A 14868-nucleotide genomic window follows, 5' to 3' on the forward strand; every position below is an offset into this window, starting at 1 on the left:
CTACCGCTCTCCAAACAATCCCCATAACTTGGCCCTTCATGGTCTGGGGGCTGGATATGGTTGGACCCCTTAAAGGGGGAAGCCACAAGAAAAAATACTTATTGGTCATGGTAGACAAGTTCACCAAATGGATAGAAGCCAAACCAGTGAAAACTGCCGAATCCGGACCAGTAATAGATTTTATATCTGGGGTCGTACACCGATACGGTGTCCCTCACAGCATCATCACCGATAATGGCTCAAATTTCACAGCCGATGAAGTGAAAGCTTGGTGTGGCAAAATGGGCATTAAGCTCGACTATGCTTCCGTCTACCATCCTCAAACAAATGGCCAGGTCGAACGGGCAAACGGACTCATCATGAGCGGCATCAAACCCAGACTAGTGCGATCCTTGACAAAGTCAGACACTCATTGGGTCGAGGAGCTTGACTCCGTGATCTGGGGGATGCGGACCATGCCAAACCGCACCATCGGATATGCACCATTTTTATGGTGTACGGCGCGGAAGCAGTACTACCCTGCGACATAATACATGATTCACCACGTGTCGGGGATATACCCCGCGGCGTAACCCGGCCAGACTGGGCGACTCACTGGTAATCCGCCCGGAGCTTGGCGATTCATGGGTAACTCGCCCGATCTTGGCGGTTCATTAGTAACCCAGCGGGCGGGTCAAATGGATGACGAGGCCCAAGGCCCAGAAGGCCTGTTCACGTTTAATGGTGGGCCGGTTTATGAGGAAAGCGTAAGGACTATTCTCCAACAAAGGAAGCAAGACTAGGATTCCACTTGTAATAGAATAATCCTAGTCCAACTAGGACTAGCCATGTAAACCGCCCCTTCAACATATATAAGGAGGGGCAGGGCTCCCCAAAGAGGGACAAGCAATAAGAAACAATCTCTAGGGCTAGACACAAAGAGCCGACCTCCGGCGACTCCCTCATGATCATAATGAGACCTAGCCACAAACAGCATGTAGGGTTTTTACGGGATGATGTTTCCCAGGGCCCGAAGCTGTCTAAATCCTTGTCTTATGTTGCATCTCTCGATTCTGCCCAACCCCTCTCAAGCTACCACATAGATGTGTTGGCCTCGCGACTAAGTCCTTACGCTAGGACATCTGCCGTGACAAAATCCACGACAGTTGGCGCCCACCGTGGGGCCTGCGCACGATGGTGTTGAGTTCTTGAAGGGAATTTTTCAGGGATCGAGGAGCTCGCGATTGATCAGATGAAGAAGTTTCAGTGAATAATTGCGTAGGGTAATCCTTGCGGCAGAGATGAAAAGATCATCTTTTGAGATCAGAGTCATAGCTAATTATGGAGCTGGCACATTCCAAGTTTGAGATGAGAATTAGGGAGGCGTGTTGTACGCCACTGCAAAGTCGCCGAGATTGATTCGATGCCTCTGTCGTTCGTATACAGGTTTAAAAAAAAATAATTGCCGAAGCCGTGTCGAAGATGAATCAGTGCAAGGATCATAATCAGTCGCCGAGACTGATTCAACCAGCCATCGCTTTGTCCTGCATGGAGACTATTGGAAATATGCCCTAGAGGCAATAATAAATAAGTTATTATTATATTTCCTTGTTCATGATAATCGTTTATTATCCATGCTATAATTGTATTGATAGGAAACTCAGATACATGTGTGGATACATAGACAACACCATGTCCCTAGTAAGCCTCTAATTGACTAGCTCGTTGATCAATAGATGGTTACGGTTTCCTGACCATGGACATTGGATGTCGTTGATAACGGGATCACTTCATTAGGAGAATGATGTGATGGACAAGACCCAATCCTAAGCCTAGCACAAAGATCGCAGTTCGTATGCTAAAGCTTTTCTAATGTCAAGTATCATTTCCTTAGACCATGAGATTGTGCAACTCCCGGATACCGTAGGAATGCTTTGGGTGTACCAAACGTCACAACATAACTGGGTGGCTATAAAGGTGCACTACAGGTATCTCCGAAAGTGTCTGTTGGGTTGGCACGAATTGAGACTGGGATTTGTCACTCCGTGTAAACGGAGAGGTATCTCTGGGCCCACTCGGTAGGACATCATCATAATGTGCACAATGTGACCAAGGGGTTGATCACGGGATGATGTGTCACGGAACGAGTAAAGAGACTTGCCGGTAACGAGATTGAACAAGGTATCGAGATACCGACGATCGAATCTCGGGCAAGTACAATACCGCTAGACAAAGGGAATTGTATACGGGATTGATTGAGTCCTTGACATCGTGGTTCATCTGATGAGATCATCGTGGAACATGTGGGAGCCAACATGGGTATCCAGATCCCGCTGTTGGTTATTGACCGGAGAACGTCTCGGTCATGTCTACATGGTTCCTGAACCTGTAGGGTCTACACACTTAAGGTTCGATGACGCTAGGGTTATAAAGGAAGTTTGTATGTGGTTACCGAATGTTGTTCGAAGTCCCATATGAGATCCCGACATCATGAGGAGTTCCGGAATGGTCCGGAGGTAAAGATTTATATATGGGAAGTCCTGTTTTGGTCACCGGGAGGGTCCCGGGGGTCCACCAAGTGGGGCCACCGGCCCCGGAGGGCTGCATGGGTCAACTGTGGGAGGGGACCAGCCCCAGGTGGGCTGGTGCGCCCCCCCACAAGGGCCCAAGGCGCCTAGGGTTTGGGGAGGGGGTGCTTCCACCTAACTTGGGGGGCAAGTTTCCCCCCTCTCCCCCCTTGGCCGCCACCCTTAGATGGGATTGGGGCTGCCGCACCCCTTGGGGTGGAAACCCTAGAGGGGGCGCACACCTCCCTCTCCCCTATATATAGTTGAGGTCTTGAGGGCTGCCAACACATGAGTTTCTCCCTCTATTGGCGCAGCCCTACCTCTCTTACCCCTCCTCTCCCGTGGTGCTTGGCGAAGCCCTGCAGGATTGCCACGCTCCTCCACAACCACCACACCGTTGTGCTGTTGCTGGACGGAGTCTTCCTCAACCTCTCCCTCTCTCATTGCTGGACCAAGGCGTGGGAGACGTCACCGGGCTGTACGTGTGTTGAACGCGGAGGTGCCGTCCGTTCGGCACTAGGATCTCCGGTGATTTGGATCACGACGAGTACGACTCCTTCAACCCCGTTCTCTTGAACGCTTCCGCTTAGCGATCTACAAGGGTATGTAGATGCACTCTCCTTCCCCTCGTTGCTGGTTTCTCCATAGATAGATCTTGGGGATTCGTAGGAAAATTTTGAATTTATGCTACGTTCCCCAACAGTGGCATCATGAGCTAGGTCTATTGCGTAGATTCTTTGCACGAGTAGAACACAAAATAGTTGTGGGCGTTGATTTTGTTCAATATGCTTACCGTTACTAGTCCAATCTTGTTTCGACGGTATTGTGGGATGAAGCGGCCCGGACCGACCTTACACGTACACTTACGTGAGACAGGTTCCACCGACTGACATGCACTTGGTGCATAAGGTGGCTAGCGGGTGCCAGTCTCTCCCACTTTAATCGGAACGGATTCGATGAAAAGGGTCCTTATGAAGGGTAAATAGCAATTGACATATCACGTTGTGGTTTTGCGTAGGTAAGAAACGTTCTTGCTAGAAACCCATAGCAGCCACGTAAAACATGCAAACAACAATTAGAGGACGTCTAACTTGTTTTTGCAGGGTATGCTATGTGATGTGATATGGCCAAGAAGAATGTGATGAATGATATGTGATGTATGAGATTGATCATGTTCTTGTAATAGGAATCACGACTTGCATGTCGATGAGTATGACAACCGGCAGGAGCCATAGGAGTTGTCTTTATTTATTGTATGACCCGCGTGTCATTGAACAACGCCATGTAATTACATTACTTTATTGCTAACCGTTAGCCATAGTAGTAGAAGTAATTTGTTAGCGAGACAACTTCATGGAGACACGATGATGGAGATCATGATGATGGAGATCATGGTGTCATGCCGGTGACGATGATCATGGAGCCCCGAAGATGGAGATCAAAAGGAGCAAAATGATATTGGCCATATTATGTCACTATTTGATTGCATGTGATGTTTATCATGTTTATACATCTTATTTGCTTAGAACGACGGTAGTAAATAAGATGATCCCTCATTAAAATTTCAAGAAAGTGTTCCCCCTAACTGTACACCGTTGCGAAAGTTCGTCGTTTCGAAGCGCCACGTGATGATCGGGTGTGATAGATTCTTACGTTCACATACAACGGGTGTAAGCCAGATTTACACACGCGAAACACTTAGGTTAATTTGACGAGCCTAGCATGTACAGACATGGCCTCGGAACACAAGAGACCGGAAGGTCGAGCATGAGTCGTATAGCAGATACGATCAACATGAAGATGTTCACCGATGATGACTAGTCCATCTCACGTGTTGATCGGACACGGCCTAGTTGACTCGGATCATGTAATCACTTAGATGACTAGAGGGATGTCTATCTGAGTGGGAGTTCATGAGATGAACTTAATTATCCTGAACATAGTCAAAAGATCTTTGCAAATTATGTCGTAAGCTCGCGCTTTAGTTCCATTGTTTAGATATGTTCCTAGAGAAAATATAGTTGAAAGTTGACAGTAGCGATTATGCGGACAGTAGAAAGCTTATGTCCTTAATGCACCGCTTAGTGTGCTGAACCCCAAACATCGTCTTTGGATGTTGCGAACATCGGACATACACGTTTTGATAACTACGTGATAGTTCAGTTAAACGGTTTAGAGTTGAGGCACCAAAGACGTTTTTGAAACGTCGCGGAACATATGAGATGTTTCGAGGGCTGAAATTGGGATTTCAGGCTCGTGCCCACGTCAAGAGGTATAAGACCTCCGACGATTTTCTTAGCCTGCAAACAAAGGAAGAAAAGCTCAATCATTGAGCTTGTGCTCAGATTGTCTGAGTGCAACAATCACTTGAATCGAGTGGGAGTTGATCTTCCAGATGAGATAGTGATGTTTCTCCAAAGTCATTGCCACCAAGCTGCTAGAGCTTCGTGATGAACTATAACATATCAGGGATAGATATGATGATCCTTGAGGTATTCACGATGTTTGACACCGCGAAAGTAGAAATCAAGAAGGATCATCAATTGTTGATGGTTGGTGAAACCACTAGTTTCAAGAAGGGCAAGGGCAAGAAGGGATACTTCATGAAACGGCAAATCAACTGCTGCTCCAGTGAAGAAACCCAAGGTTGAACCCAAACCCGAGACTAAGTGCTTCTGTCATAAGGGGAATAGTCACTAGAGCGGAATTACCCTAGATACTTGGTAGATGAGAAGGCTGGCAAGGTCGATAGAAGTATATTGGATATACATTATGTTAATGTGTACTTTACTAGTACTCCTAGTAGCACCAGGGTATTAGATACCGGTTCGGTTGCTAAGTGTTAGTAACTCGAAATAAAAGAGCTACGGAATAAATGGAGACTAGCTAAAGGTGAGCTAACAATATGTGTTGGAAGTGTTTCCAAGTTTGATGTGATCAAACATCGCACGCTCCCTCTACCATCAAGATTAGTATTAAACCTGAATAATTGTCATTTGGTGTTTGCGTTGAGCATAGACATGATTGGATTATGTCTATCGCAATACGGTTATTCATTTAAGGAGAATAATGGTTACTCTATTTATTTGAATAATACCTTCAATGGTCTTGCACCTAAAGGAATGGTTTATTGAATCTCGATCATACTGATACACATTTTCATGCCAAAAGATATAAGATAGTAATGATAGTACCACTTACTTGTGGCACTGCCATATAAGTCATATTGGTATAAAACGCATGAAGAAGCTCCATGTTGATGGATCTTTGGACTCACTCGTTTTTTAAAAGTTTGAGACATGCGAACCATGTCTATTTGTGTATACGCATGAAGAAACTCCATGCAGATGGATTGTTTGGACTCACTTGATTTTGAATCACTTGAGATATGCAAATCATACCACATGGGCAAGATGACTGAAAAGCCTCGTTTTCAGTAAGATGGAACAAGATAGCAACTTGTTGGAAGTAATACATTTTGATGTGTGCAGTCCAATAAGTGCTAAGGCACGCAGTGGATATCGTTATGTTCTTACTTCACGGATGATTTGAGTAGATACTGAGTATATTTACTTGATGAAACACAAGTCTGAATTATTGAATGGTTCAAGTAATTTCAGAGTGAAATTGAAGATCATTGTGACAAGAGGATAAAATGTCTATGATATGATCATAGAGATGAGTATCTGAGTTACAAGCTTTGGCACGCAATTAAGACATTGTGGAAATTGTTTCACAACCAATACTGCCTGGAACACCATAGTGTGATGGTGTGTCCGAACATGATAGTTGCACCCTATTGGATATGGTGCGTACCATGATGTCTCTTATCGAATTACCACTATCGTTCATGGGTTAGGCATTAGAGACAACCGCACTCACTTTAAATAGGGCACCACGTAATTCCATTGAGACGACACCGTTTGAACTATGGTTTGGAGAAACCTAAGTTGTCGTTTCTTAAATGTTTGGGGCTGCGAAGCTTATGTGAAAAAGTTTCAGGTTGATAAGCTCGAACCCAAAGCAGATAAAATGCATCTTCATAGGACACCCAAAACAGTTGGGTATACCTCCTAATTCAGATCCGAAAGCAATAGGGATTGTTTCTTGAATCGGGTCCTTTCTCGAGAAAAGTTTGTCTCGGAAAGTTGAGTGGGAGCATGGTGGAGACTTGATGAGCTTATTGAACCATCACTTCAACTAGTGTGTAGCAGGGCACATGAAGTTGTTCCTGTGGCGCCTACACCAATTGAAGTAGAAGCTTATGATAGTGATCATGAAGTTTCGGATCAAGTCACTACCGTACCTCATAGGGTGACAAGGATGCGTACTACTTCATAGTGGTACAGTAATCCTGTCTTGAAGGTCATGTTGCTAGACAACAATGAACCTACAAGCTATGGAGAAGCGATGGTGGGCCCATATTCCGACAAATGGTTAGAAGCCATGAAATCCGAGATAGGATCCATGTATTAGAACAAAGCATGGACTTTGGTGGACTTGCCCAATGATCGGCAAGCCATTGAGATAAATGGATCTTTAAGAAGAAGACGGACGTGGACGGTAATATCACCGTCTATGAAGCTCGACTTGTGGTGAAGAGTTTTTCACAAGTTCAAGGAGTTAACCACGATGAGATTTGCTCATCCGTAGCGATGCTTAAGTCCGTCAGAATCATGTTAGCATTAGCTGCATTTATGAAATCTAGCAGATGGATGTCAAAACGAGTTTCCTTACCAGTTTTCGTAAGGAAAGGTTGTATGTGATACAATCAGAAAGGTTTTGTCGATCCTAAGGATGCTAAAAGGTATGCTAGCTCCAGCGATCCTTCCATGGACTGGAGTAAGCATCTCGGAGTTGGAATATACACTTTGATAAGATGATCAAAGATTTTAGGTTTATACAAAGTTTATGAGAAACTTGTATTTCCAAAGAAGTGAGTGGGAGCACTATAGAATTTCTGATGAGTATATGTTGTTGACATATTGTTGATCAGAAATGATGTAGAATTTCTGGAAAGCATATAGGGTTATTTGAAAGGTGTTTTTCAATAGAAAACCTGGATTAAGCTACTTGAACATTGAGCATCAAGATCTATAATGATAGATCAAAAAACGCTTAATGGTACTTTCAAATGAGCACATACCTTAACATGATCTTGAAGGTGTTCAAGATGGATCAGTCAAAGAAGGAGTTCTTGCCTGAGTTGTAAGGTATGAAGTTAAGACTTAAAGCTCGACCACGGCAGAAGAGAGAGAAAGGACGAAGGTCATCCCCTATGTTTTAGACGTAGGCTCTACAGTATGCTATGCTAAGTACTGCACCTGATGTGTGCCTTGCCACATGTCTGGCAAGAGGGTACAAAGGTGATCAAGGAGTAGATCACCAGATAGCGGTCAAAATTATCCTTAGAGGAATAAGGATATGTTTCTTGGTTATGGAGGTGATAAAGAGTTCGACGTAAAGAGTTGCGTCGATGCAAGCTTAACACCTATCCGGATAGCTCTAAGTAGAGAAGTTGGATACGTATAGTGGAACGACCATTTGGAAAAGCTCCAAGTGGAGCGTGGAAGCAGCATTTACAATATGACCTAGAGATTTGCGAAGTACATACGGATCTGAATGTTGCAGACCTGTTGACTAAAACTTCTCTCACAAGCAAAACATGATCAAACCCCAGAACTCATTGAGTCTTAATCACATGATGATGTGAACTAGTTTAGTGACACTAGTAAACTCTTTGGATGTTGGTCACATGGCGATGTGACCTGTAAATGTTAATCACATAGCGATGTGAACTAGATTATTGACTCTAGTGCAAGTGGGAGACTGTTGGAAATATGCCCTAGAGGCAATAATAAATAAGTTATTATTATATTTCCTTGTTCATGATAATCGTTTATTATCCATGCTATAATTGTATTGATAGGAAACTCAGATACATGTGTGGATACATAGACAACACCATGTCCCTAGTAAGCCTCTAATTGACTAGCTCGTTGATCAATAGATGGTTACGGTTTCCTGACCATGGACATTGGATGTCGTTGATAACGGGATCACATCATTAGGAGAATGATGTGATGGACAAGACCCAATCCTAAGCCTAGCACAAAGATCATAGTTCGTATGCTAAAGCTTTTCTAATGTCAAGTATCATTTCCTTAGACCATGAGATTGTGCAACTCCTGGATACCGTAGGAATGCTTTGGGTGTACCAAACGTCACAACGTAACTGGGTGGCTATAAAGGTGCACTACAGGTATCTCCGAAAGTGTCTACTGGGTTGGCACGAATCGAGACTGGGATTTGTCACTCCGTGTAAACGGAGAGGTATCTCTGGGCCCACTCGGTAGGACATCATCATAATGTGCACAATGTGACCAAGGGGTTGATCACGGGATGATGTGTTACGGAACGAGTAAAGAGACTTGCCGGTAACGAGATTGAACAAGGTATCGGGATACCGACGATCGAATCTCGGGCAAGTACAATACCGCTAGACAAAGGGAATTGTATACGGGATCGATTGAGTCCTTGACATCGTGGTTCATCCGATGAGATCATTGTGGAACATGTGGGAGCCAACATGGGTATCCAGATCCCGCTATTGGTTATTGACCGGAGAACGTCTCGGTCATGTCTACATGGTTCCCGAACTCATAGGGTCTACACACTTAAGGTTCGATGACGCTAGGGTTATAAAGGAAGTTTGTATGTGGTTACCGAATGTTGTTCGGAGTCCCGGATGAGATCCCGGACGTCATGAGGAGTTCCGGAATGGTCCGCAGGTAAAGATTTATATATGGGAAGTCCTGTTTTGGTCACCGGAAAAGTTTCAGGTTTTTCCGGTAACGTACCGGGACCACCGGGAGGGTCCCGGGGGTCCACCAAGTGGGGCCACCGGCCCAGGAGGGCTGCATGGGCCAAGTGTGGGAGGGGACCAGCCCCAAGTGGGCTGGTGCGCCCCTCCCCCACAAGGGCCCAAGGCGCCTAGGGTTTGGGGAGGGGGTGCTTCCACCTAACTTGGGGGGCAAGTTTCCCCCCTCTCCCCCCTTGGCCGCCACCCTTAGATGGGATTGGGGCTGCCGCACCCCTTGGGGTGGAAACCCTAGAGGGGGCGCACCCCTCCCTCTCCCCTATATATAGCTGAGGTCTTGAGGGCTGCCAACACATGAGTTTCTCCCTCTATTGGCGCAGCCCTACCTCTCTTACCCCTCCTCTCCCGTGGTGCTTGGCGAAGCCCTGCAGGATTGCCACGCTCCTCCACCACCACCACGCTGTTGTGTTGCTGCTGGACGGAGTCTTCCTCAACCTCTCCCTCTCTCCTTGCTGGATCAAGGCGTGGGAGACGTCACCGGGCTGTACGTGTGTTGAACGCGGAGGTGCCGTCCGTTCGGCACTAGGATCTCCGGTGATTTGGATCACGACGAGTACGACTCCTTCAACCCCGTTCTCTTGAACGCTTCCGCTTAGCGATCTACAAGAGTATGTAGATGCACTCTCCTTCCCCTCGTTGCTGGTTTCTCCATAGATAGATCTTGGTGATTCGTAGGAAAATTTTGAATTTATGCTACGTTCCCCAACAGAGACCAAGGTCAATCTCATCCATGTGACCCTTGAAGCAAGATCTACGTGAAACTCAAGTGTGCTATTTCAACTAGTACTGCTGGTCCCGCGTGATGGACTAGTTGATCTACAAATCCTTATATACTCCCTCCGTCCTTCAAAGAGTGTACTTCCAACTTTGTTGGAGGATCAAACTATCTCAATGTTTGACCGAGTTTGTGCAAAAATATATCAATGTTTATGAAACCAAATAGGTATATGATGAAAATATATTTTATTAGGAATCTAATGCTACTAATTTGATGTCATAAATGTTGGTGCATTAATGTATAAATATGGTCAAACATAAAAAAGTTTGACTTTCCAACAAAGTTGGAAGTACACTCTTCAAAGGACGGAGGGAGTACATCTGAAGTCCGATTGCTACCATGAAACAAAAGGGAGTCAACGACTCAGAGGTGGAGAGCAGTCTCCGCCCATACGGCCTGACCTCCGGCGGCTGCTCTGTCGTGGCCCGCACCGCCAGCGCCTCTCCGACGCAACCGCGCCGAGCCACCGGTAGGTGGGCCCGGCAAGCCGCCGCTGGCTTTGCTCTACCGCACCTCCACAGCAGCCACCTCCAGAACCGAGCTGCTACATCTAAGCCGCCGCCGAGCCTCACCTGCATCTTCCGCTGGTGGCCTTACTTCAGAGCCACCGTTTTTCTTCGCCGCGGCCCTGAGCCGGCCACTCTTATGCTGCTGCGGTCAAACGGTCGTTTTCAATCTACCGCGAGCCGCTGCCTCCAAGTGAGCGCCGCAGTATCCTCGTTTCCAAGTCGCCGCTGCGACGCCCTGAGCCGCCTCCGGCCCTATTGTGAGCCGCCACCTCAGTGGCCTTACCTCGTCGGCCCCTATCCTCCTCTGCCGAGTTGAGCCGTCCCAACGCGAGTAGTCTCACCTTTGCCCTTGCCTGTGTTCTGCCGCAGCTGGCTTTGCGCTGCCGCTTCACCTTCTATCGTGATCGCGCCCGGTCGCTGCTGCTCTGGGCCAGGCTCCGCCCCACGCGTCGTGCGCTGCCTCACGCCTCCGAGCGCCCATGGCCAGCCGTCTTCATCGCCACAGGCCACCTCCACTGTGACCCGCCACGTCGCTCTGTGCCTCACTGCCGGACCGTCGTGCCCGAGTGTTCCTCCACTATGAGCAGCCTCTGCAAGTTGCTTTTCACCCGTTGTCATTGTGGATTCGAGCTGTGTCTAGCTTGGACCTATCTTCGCTGTTGTGTGTTGCCGCGGCCCTGAGACGATGGTGTTTCGGTTGTCTTGAAGCCACCGCCCACAGATGCAGTAGTAGCATCTATTTTGCTGCAATCAGGAAAAGTGGGGGGTTGTGCTGAACCTTCTGTTAGGACTGAACAAGCATTGATTTATCTGGGATCAGTTGAAGTGCTGAGACAATACTCTCATGCAACGCGAAGGCATAAAGCACACCTGGAGGCTATACCTTTGTCCACTGATATGCATGGGACTCATCTTGTCGTGATCCAGCCTGCTATAAACACATTGGAGCATGTTTTTCAGTGTCCGCCTTACCCGGGGAAAAAATAGGTGCCATTTTTTCTAAGTATTTTATCAGCACATATTTTGTTTGAGAACAATTACTCTGGTCAGTGGTATACTTTTGCAGGACCATTACTCATCACAAATGTGTCGCAAAGGGGCATGTGTTGCACTAGCATTCGTCCATGCCACCTTGCTCGACAGACATGCGTGCAAGCCACCGTCCCCCTCAGTCCGGTCTACCTCAACACACGGCCGACTCGCCCGTCCATGCCGGCCTACAACACCGGTGCAGACTCTCCCCATCCACACCGGTTTATAACACCGCGGCCGATTCATCCGTCTGCTCCCATGGCCGGCTCACCCATGATTGATTTCAGCTTCACCGTGGTGATCATTAAAATCTGCGGTGGATATTTTCTGGCTTAACATATCAGGTGAAATCCATCCATTATATTTTCATATTATATATTGCTTTCTTTAAAAGAGCAATTACTCTGGCTCGCAAGTTTTTCAATGTAGGACAAATTATCTACTGCAAAAAGGGATTATTATATCACTAAGCTATTGGGTAACTCATGCCGGTTTATATCACGGTTAAATATGGAGAATCTCAAGCCAACTCCTCGAGTCATCTTGAGATCCGAGGGCTACAGTGACATGACTCGGGAACTCCAGGTCGTTGGAGGGAAAGATAACCCGGTCCCAGAGGCTACTGTTATATTGTTGAAAATTTAAAGGTCGTCAGAAAATTTCCGGCTTACAAAGTATATGACAGTTACAAATCCCGGCTCAATGAAGAAGTTTCGGGTCATCAGAAAGGATTCCGGTTCAAAATCCGGTTCAAGAGACATCTTTCTCTCATAAAGCATTGAAGCTCTCAAATATCCGGTTTAAAAATCCGGCTCAAGGGAGGTCTGTCTCATTGAAGCTCTCCAAATATCCGGTTTACAATCCAGTTCAAGGGAAATTTATCTATCACAAAGCTTTGAAGCTCTCAAATCCGGTTCAAAATTCGGTTCAAGGGGAAATCTATCTCCCACAAATCTCTGAAACTGTCAATATCCGGTTCAAAATCCCGATTCAAGAAGAATTTATTTCTTGCAAAAAGTTAAAGGTTGCCGAAGAGGACCTGTTTCCATGATGCACGGTTCAAACATAGGTATCCCGCCTTATTGGCTTATCATATTATTGGTTACATGGGGGCTTCAGCTGACAAAGCGGAGTTCTGTCCATTAATCTGGCTATCACACCACAACAAAGCTTGGGAGCTTCACACCCAAGGGGCCAAAGAGAGTCTTGTTGCTACACACAGCTCAAACATAGGCACCCATTCAGCACAGCTCACAAAGTTAATTGGGGGCTCTTTGTGCACTACAACAAAGAGTTTGAAAGGACCCTTGTAATATGCTATCAAGCACGGCTTGGAAGCCTGGTGTATTCACCTAAAACCCCGGGTTAACCTGCCTTCATCAAGTAAGCCACTCCTATCCAGGTAATCCTGGCTTGACCCGCCGAACGTTTGACAAGTCAATCTTATACAGACCCTAAACTTGTCAAAGTTAAAACGGCGATTGGTTAGTTGGAGGTCCATCTTAAAAGGCTTTGCAAAATGGTTTAACTCAGCGGCCTGGCAGACCATGAAAAGCCTCGAATTGGGCATGGCAGCCCTTGAAAAGCCTCAACTACATGGTTTTATTTGCCTTTGTCAACATTTTTCTCTTTTGATAAATTTTATGTTGAACCGGCGTCTATTGACCCGGCATGACTATCAGTCTTCAAATTAACCCGGTGTTCATTAACCCGGCTCGACTTTCAAATACAAGTTGTCAGTACATAATCACTTATAATCCGGTGTTAATTGACCCGGCCTGGCTTTGGACTATAAGTCGCCAGTATATATTTGGATTGCGCCATTGGAATTATGCGCTTATAAATCATTGGATATATTATTCAAATATCCAACATGGCTGGATTTTTATTATGGTTATCAATAACCAGTATTATGATTAAGGTTTTCAAAGTCGCTTTAGCGCAATGGCTATTATATTATCAATAGATATGATTTATTCTACGATTGAAGGAATAGTCCCGAGTTGCTGCAGGCTTACGACCCGGCACTTAGGGGCTACATTATTTCAGTTGAAATTACATCAAATACACAAGTCTTATGTCGCTGCAAGCATGCACCATGACACTTGGGGGCTAATGCAAAGTCATTTTTTGCTCACCTTATTGAAGACCCGACTCATCACATTGTAATGAGCTGGCCCTTGGGGGCTACCAATTGCCTCTTTCAACAATTCAAGGTACAAAGCTTTTTATCCATTATATTGAAGGGTCCATTGCTCAGTTGGTAAAGCACAAGGCTCTTAACCTTGTGGGCGTGGATTCAAGCCCCATGATGGGGGTTACATCATATGATATTATTTTCATTGAAGTATATATCAAGTCCCAGCTCAATATTATCTTACTAAGCCGGCCCTTGGAGGCTACACGTTGCTGTTCAAAATTTCCATGATTATATTTACAAAGTCCCTGCTCATTATTGCATAATGACTCGGCCCTTGGGGGGCTACACTGGTTGAAGTTTTTATGAGCATAAGGCAATTTCAAGTCCCAGGTTGCTGCAAGCATGACAATCCGGCACTTGGGGGCTACATATATGGAGTATTCAGTTTTTTGCTAGTGACTGAGATGAACAACATGGATTTCTTCAAAGTGGCAGTAATTATATGGAAACAAGTCTCAAATCATCAATTTATTCTGTTCAAGACTTGGGGGCTACAGGTAATATGGATATAAGGGAGAAATATCTTCAGATTTTCAGTTTTGAGCAAACCACATTGACCTGGCATCACCAATCATTATGACCCGGTGTCTGCAACAATCATAAACCGGTGTTGGCAACAATCATGAACCGGCGTTGGCAACAATCATGAACCGGCGTTGGAAACAATCATGACCCGGAATTATCAGTTTTTACAACCCGACAATTTTGGCAATGATAAACCGACAAGTTCTACATTTTCAAACCGGCTGAATATCAGTTGAATATTTCAAGACCAATATTTTTGTCAAATCAGAGCATTGAAGGCCGATTCAAATGGATTCTTTATTATCTTATGCAAGCAAATTGATTATGAAGCTAGTCTATTGACTCGGATTTTTTTAGAAGGAAGAAATGACAAGGATTTAAGGATGATCAAGTGCCGG

The sequence above is a fragment of the Triticum dicoccoides genome, chromosome 1B (genome assembly GCF_002162155.2).
Source record: "Triticum dicoccoides isolate Atlit2015 ecotype Zavitan chromosome 1B, WEW_v2.0, whole genome shotgun sequence".
Taxonomy (NCBI): domain Eukaryota; kingdom Viridiplantae; phylum Streptophyta; class Magnoliopsida; order Poales; family Poaceae; genus Triticum; species Triticum dicoccoides.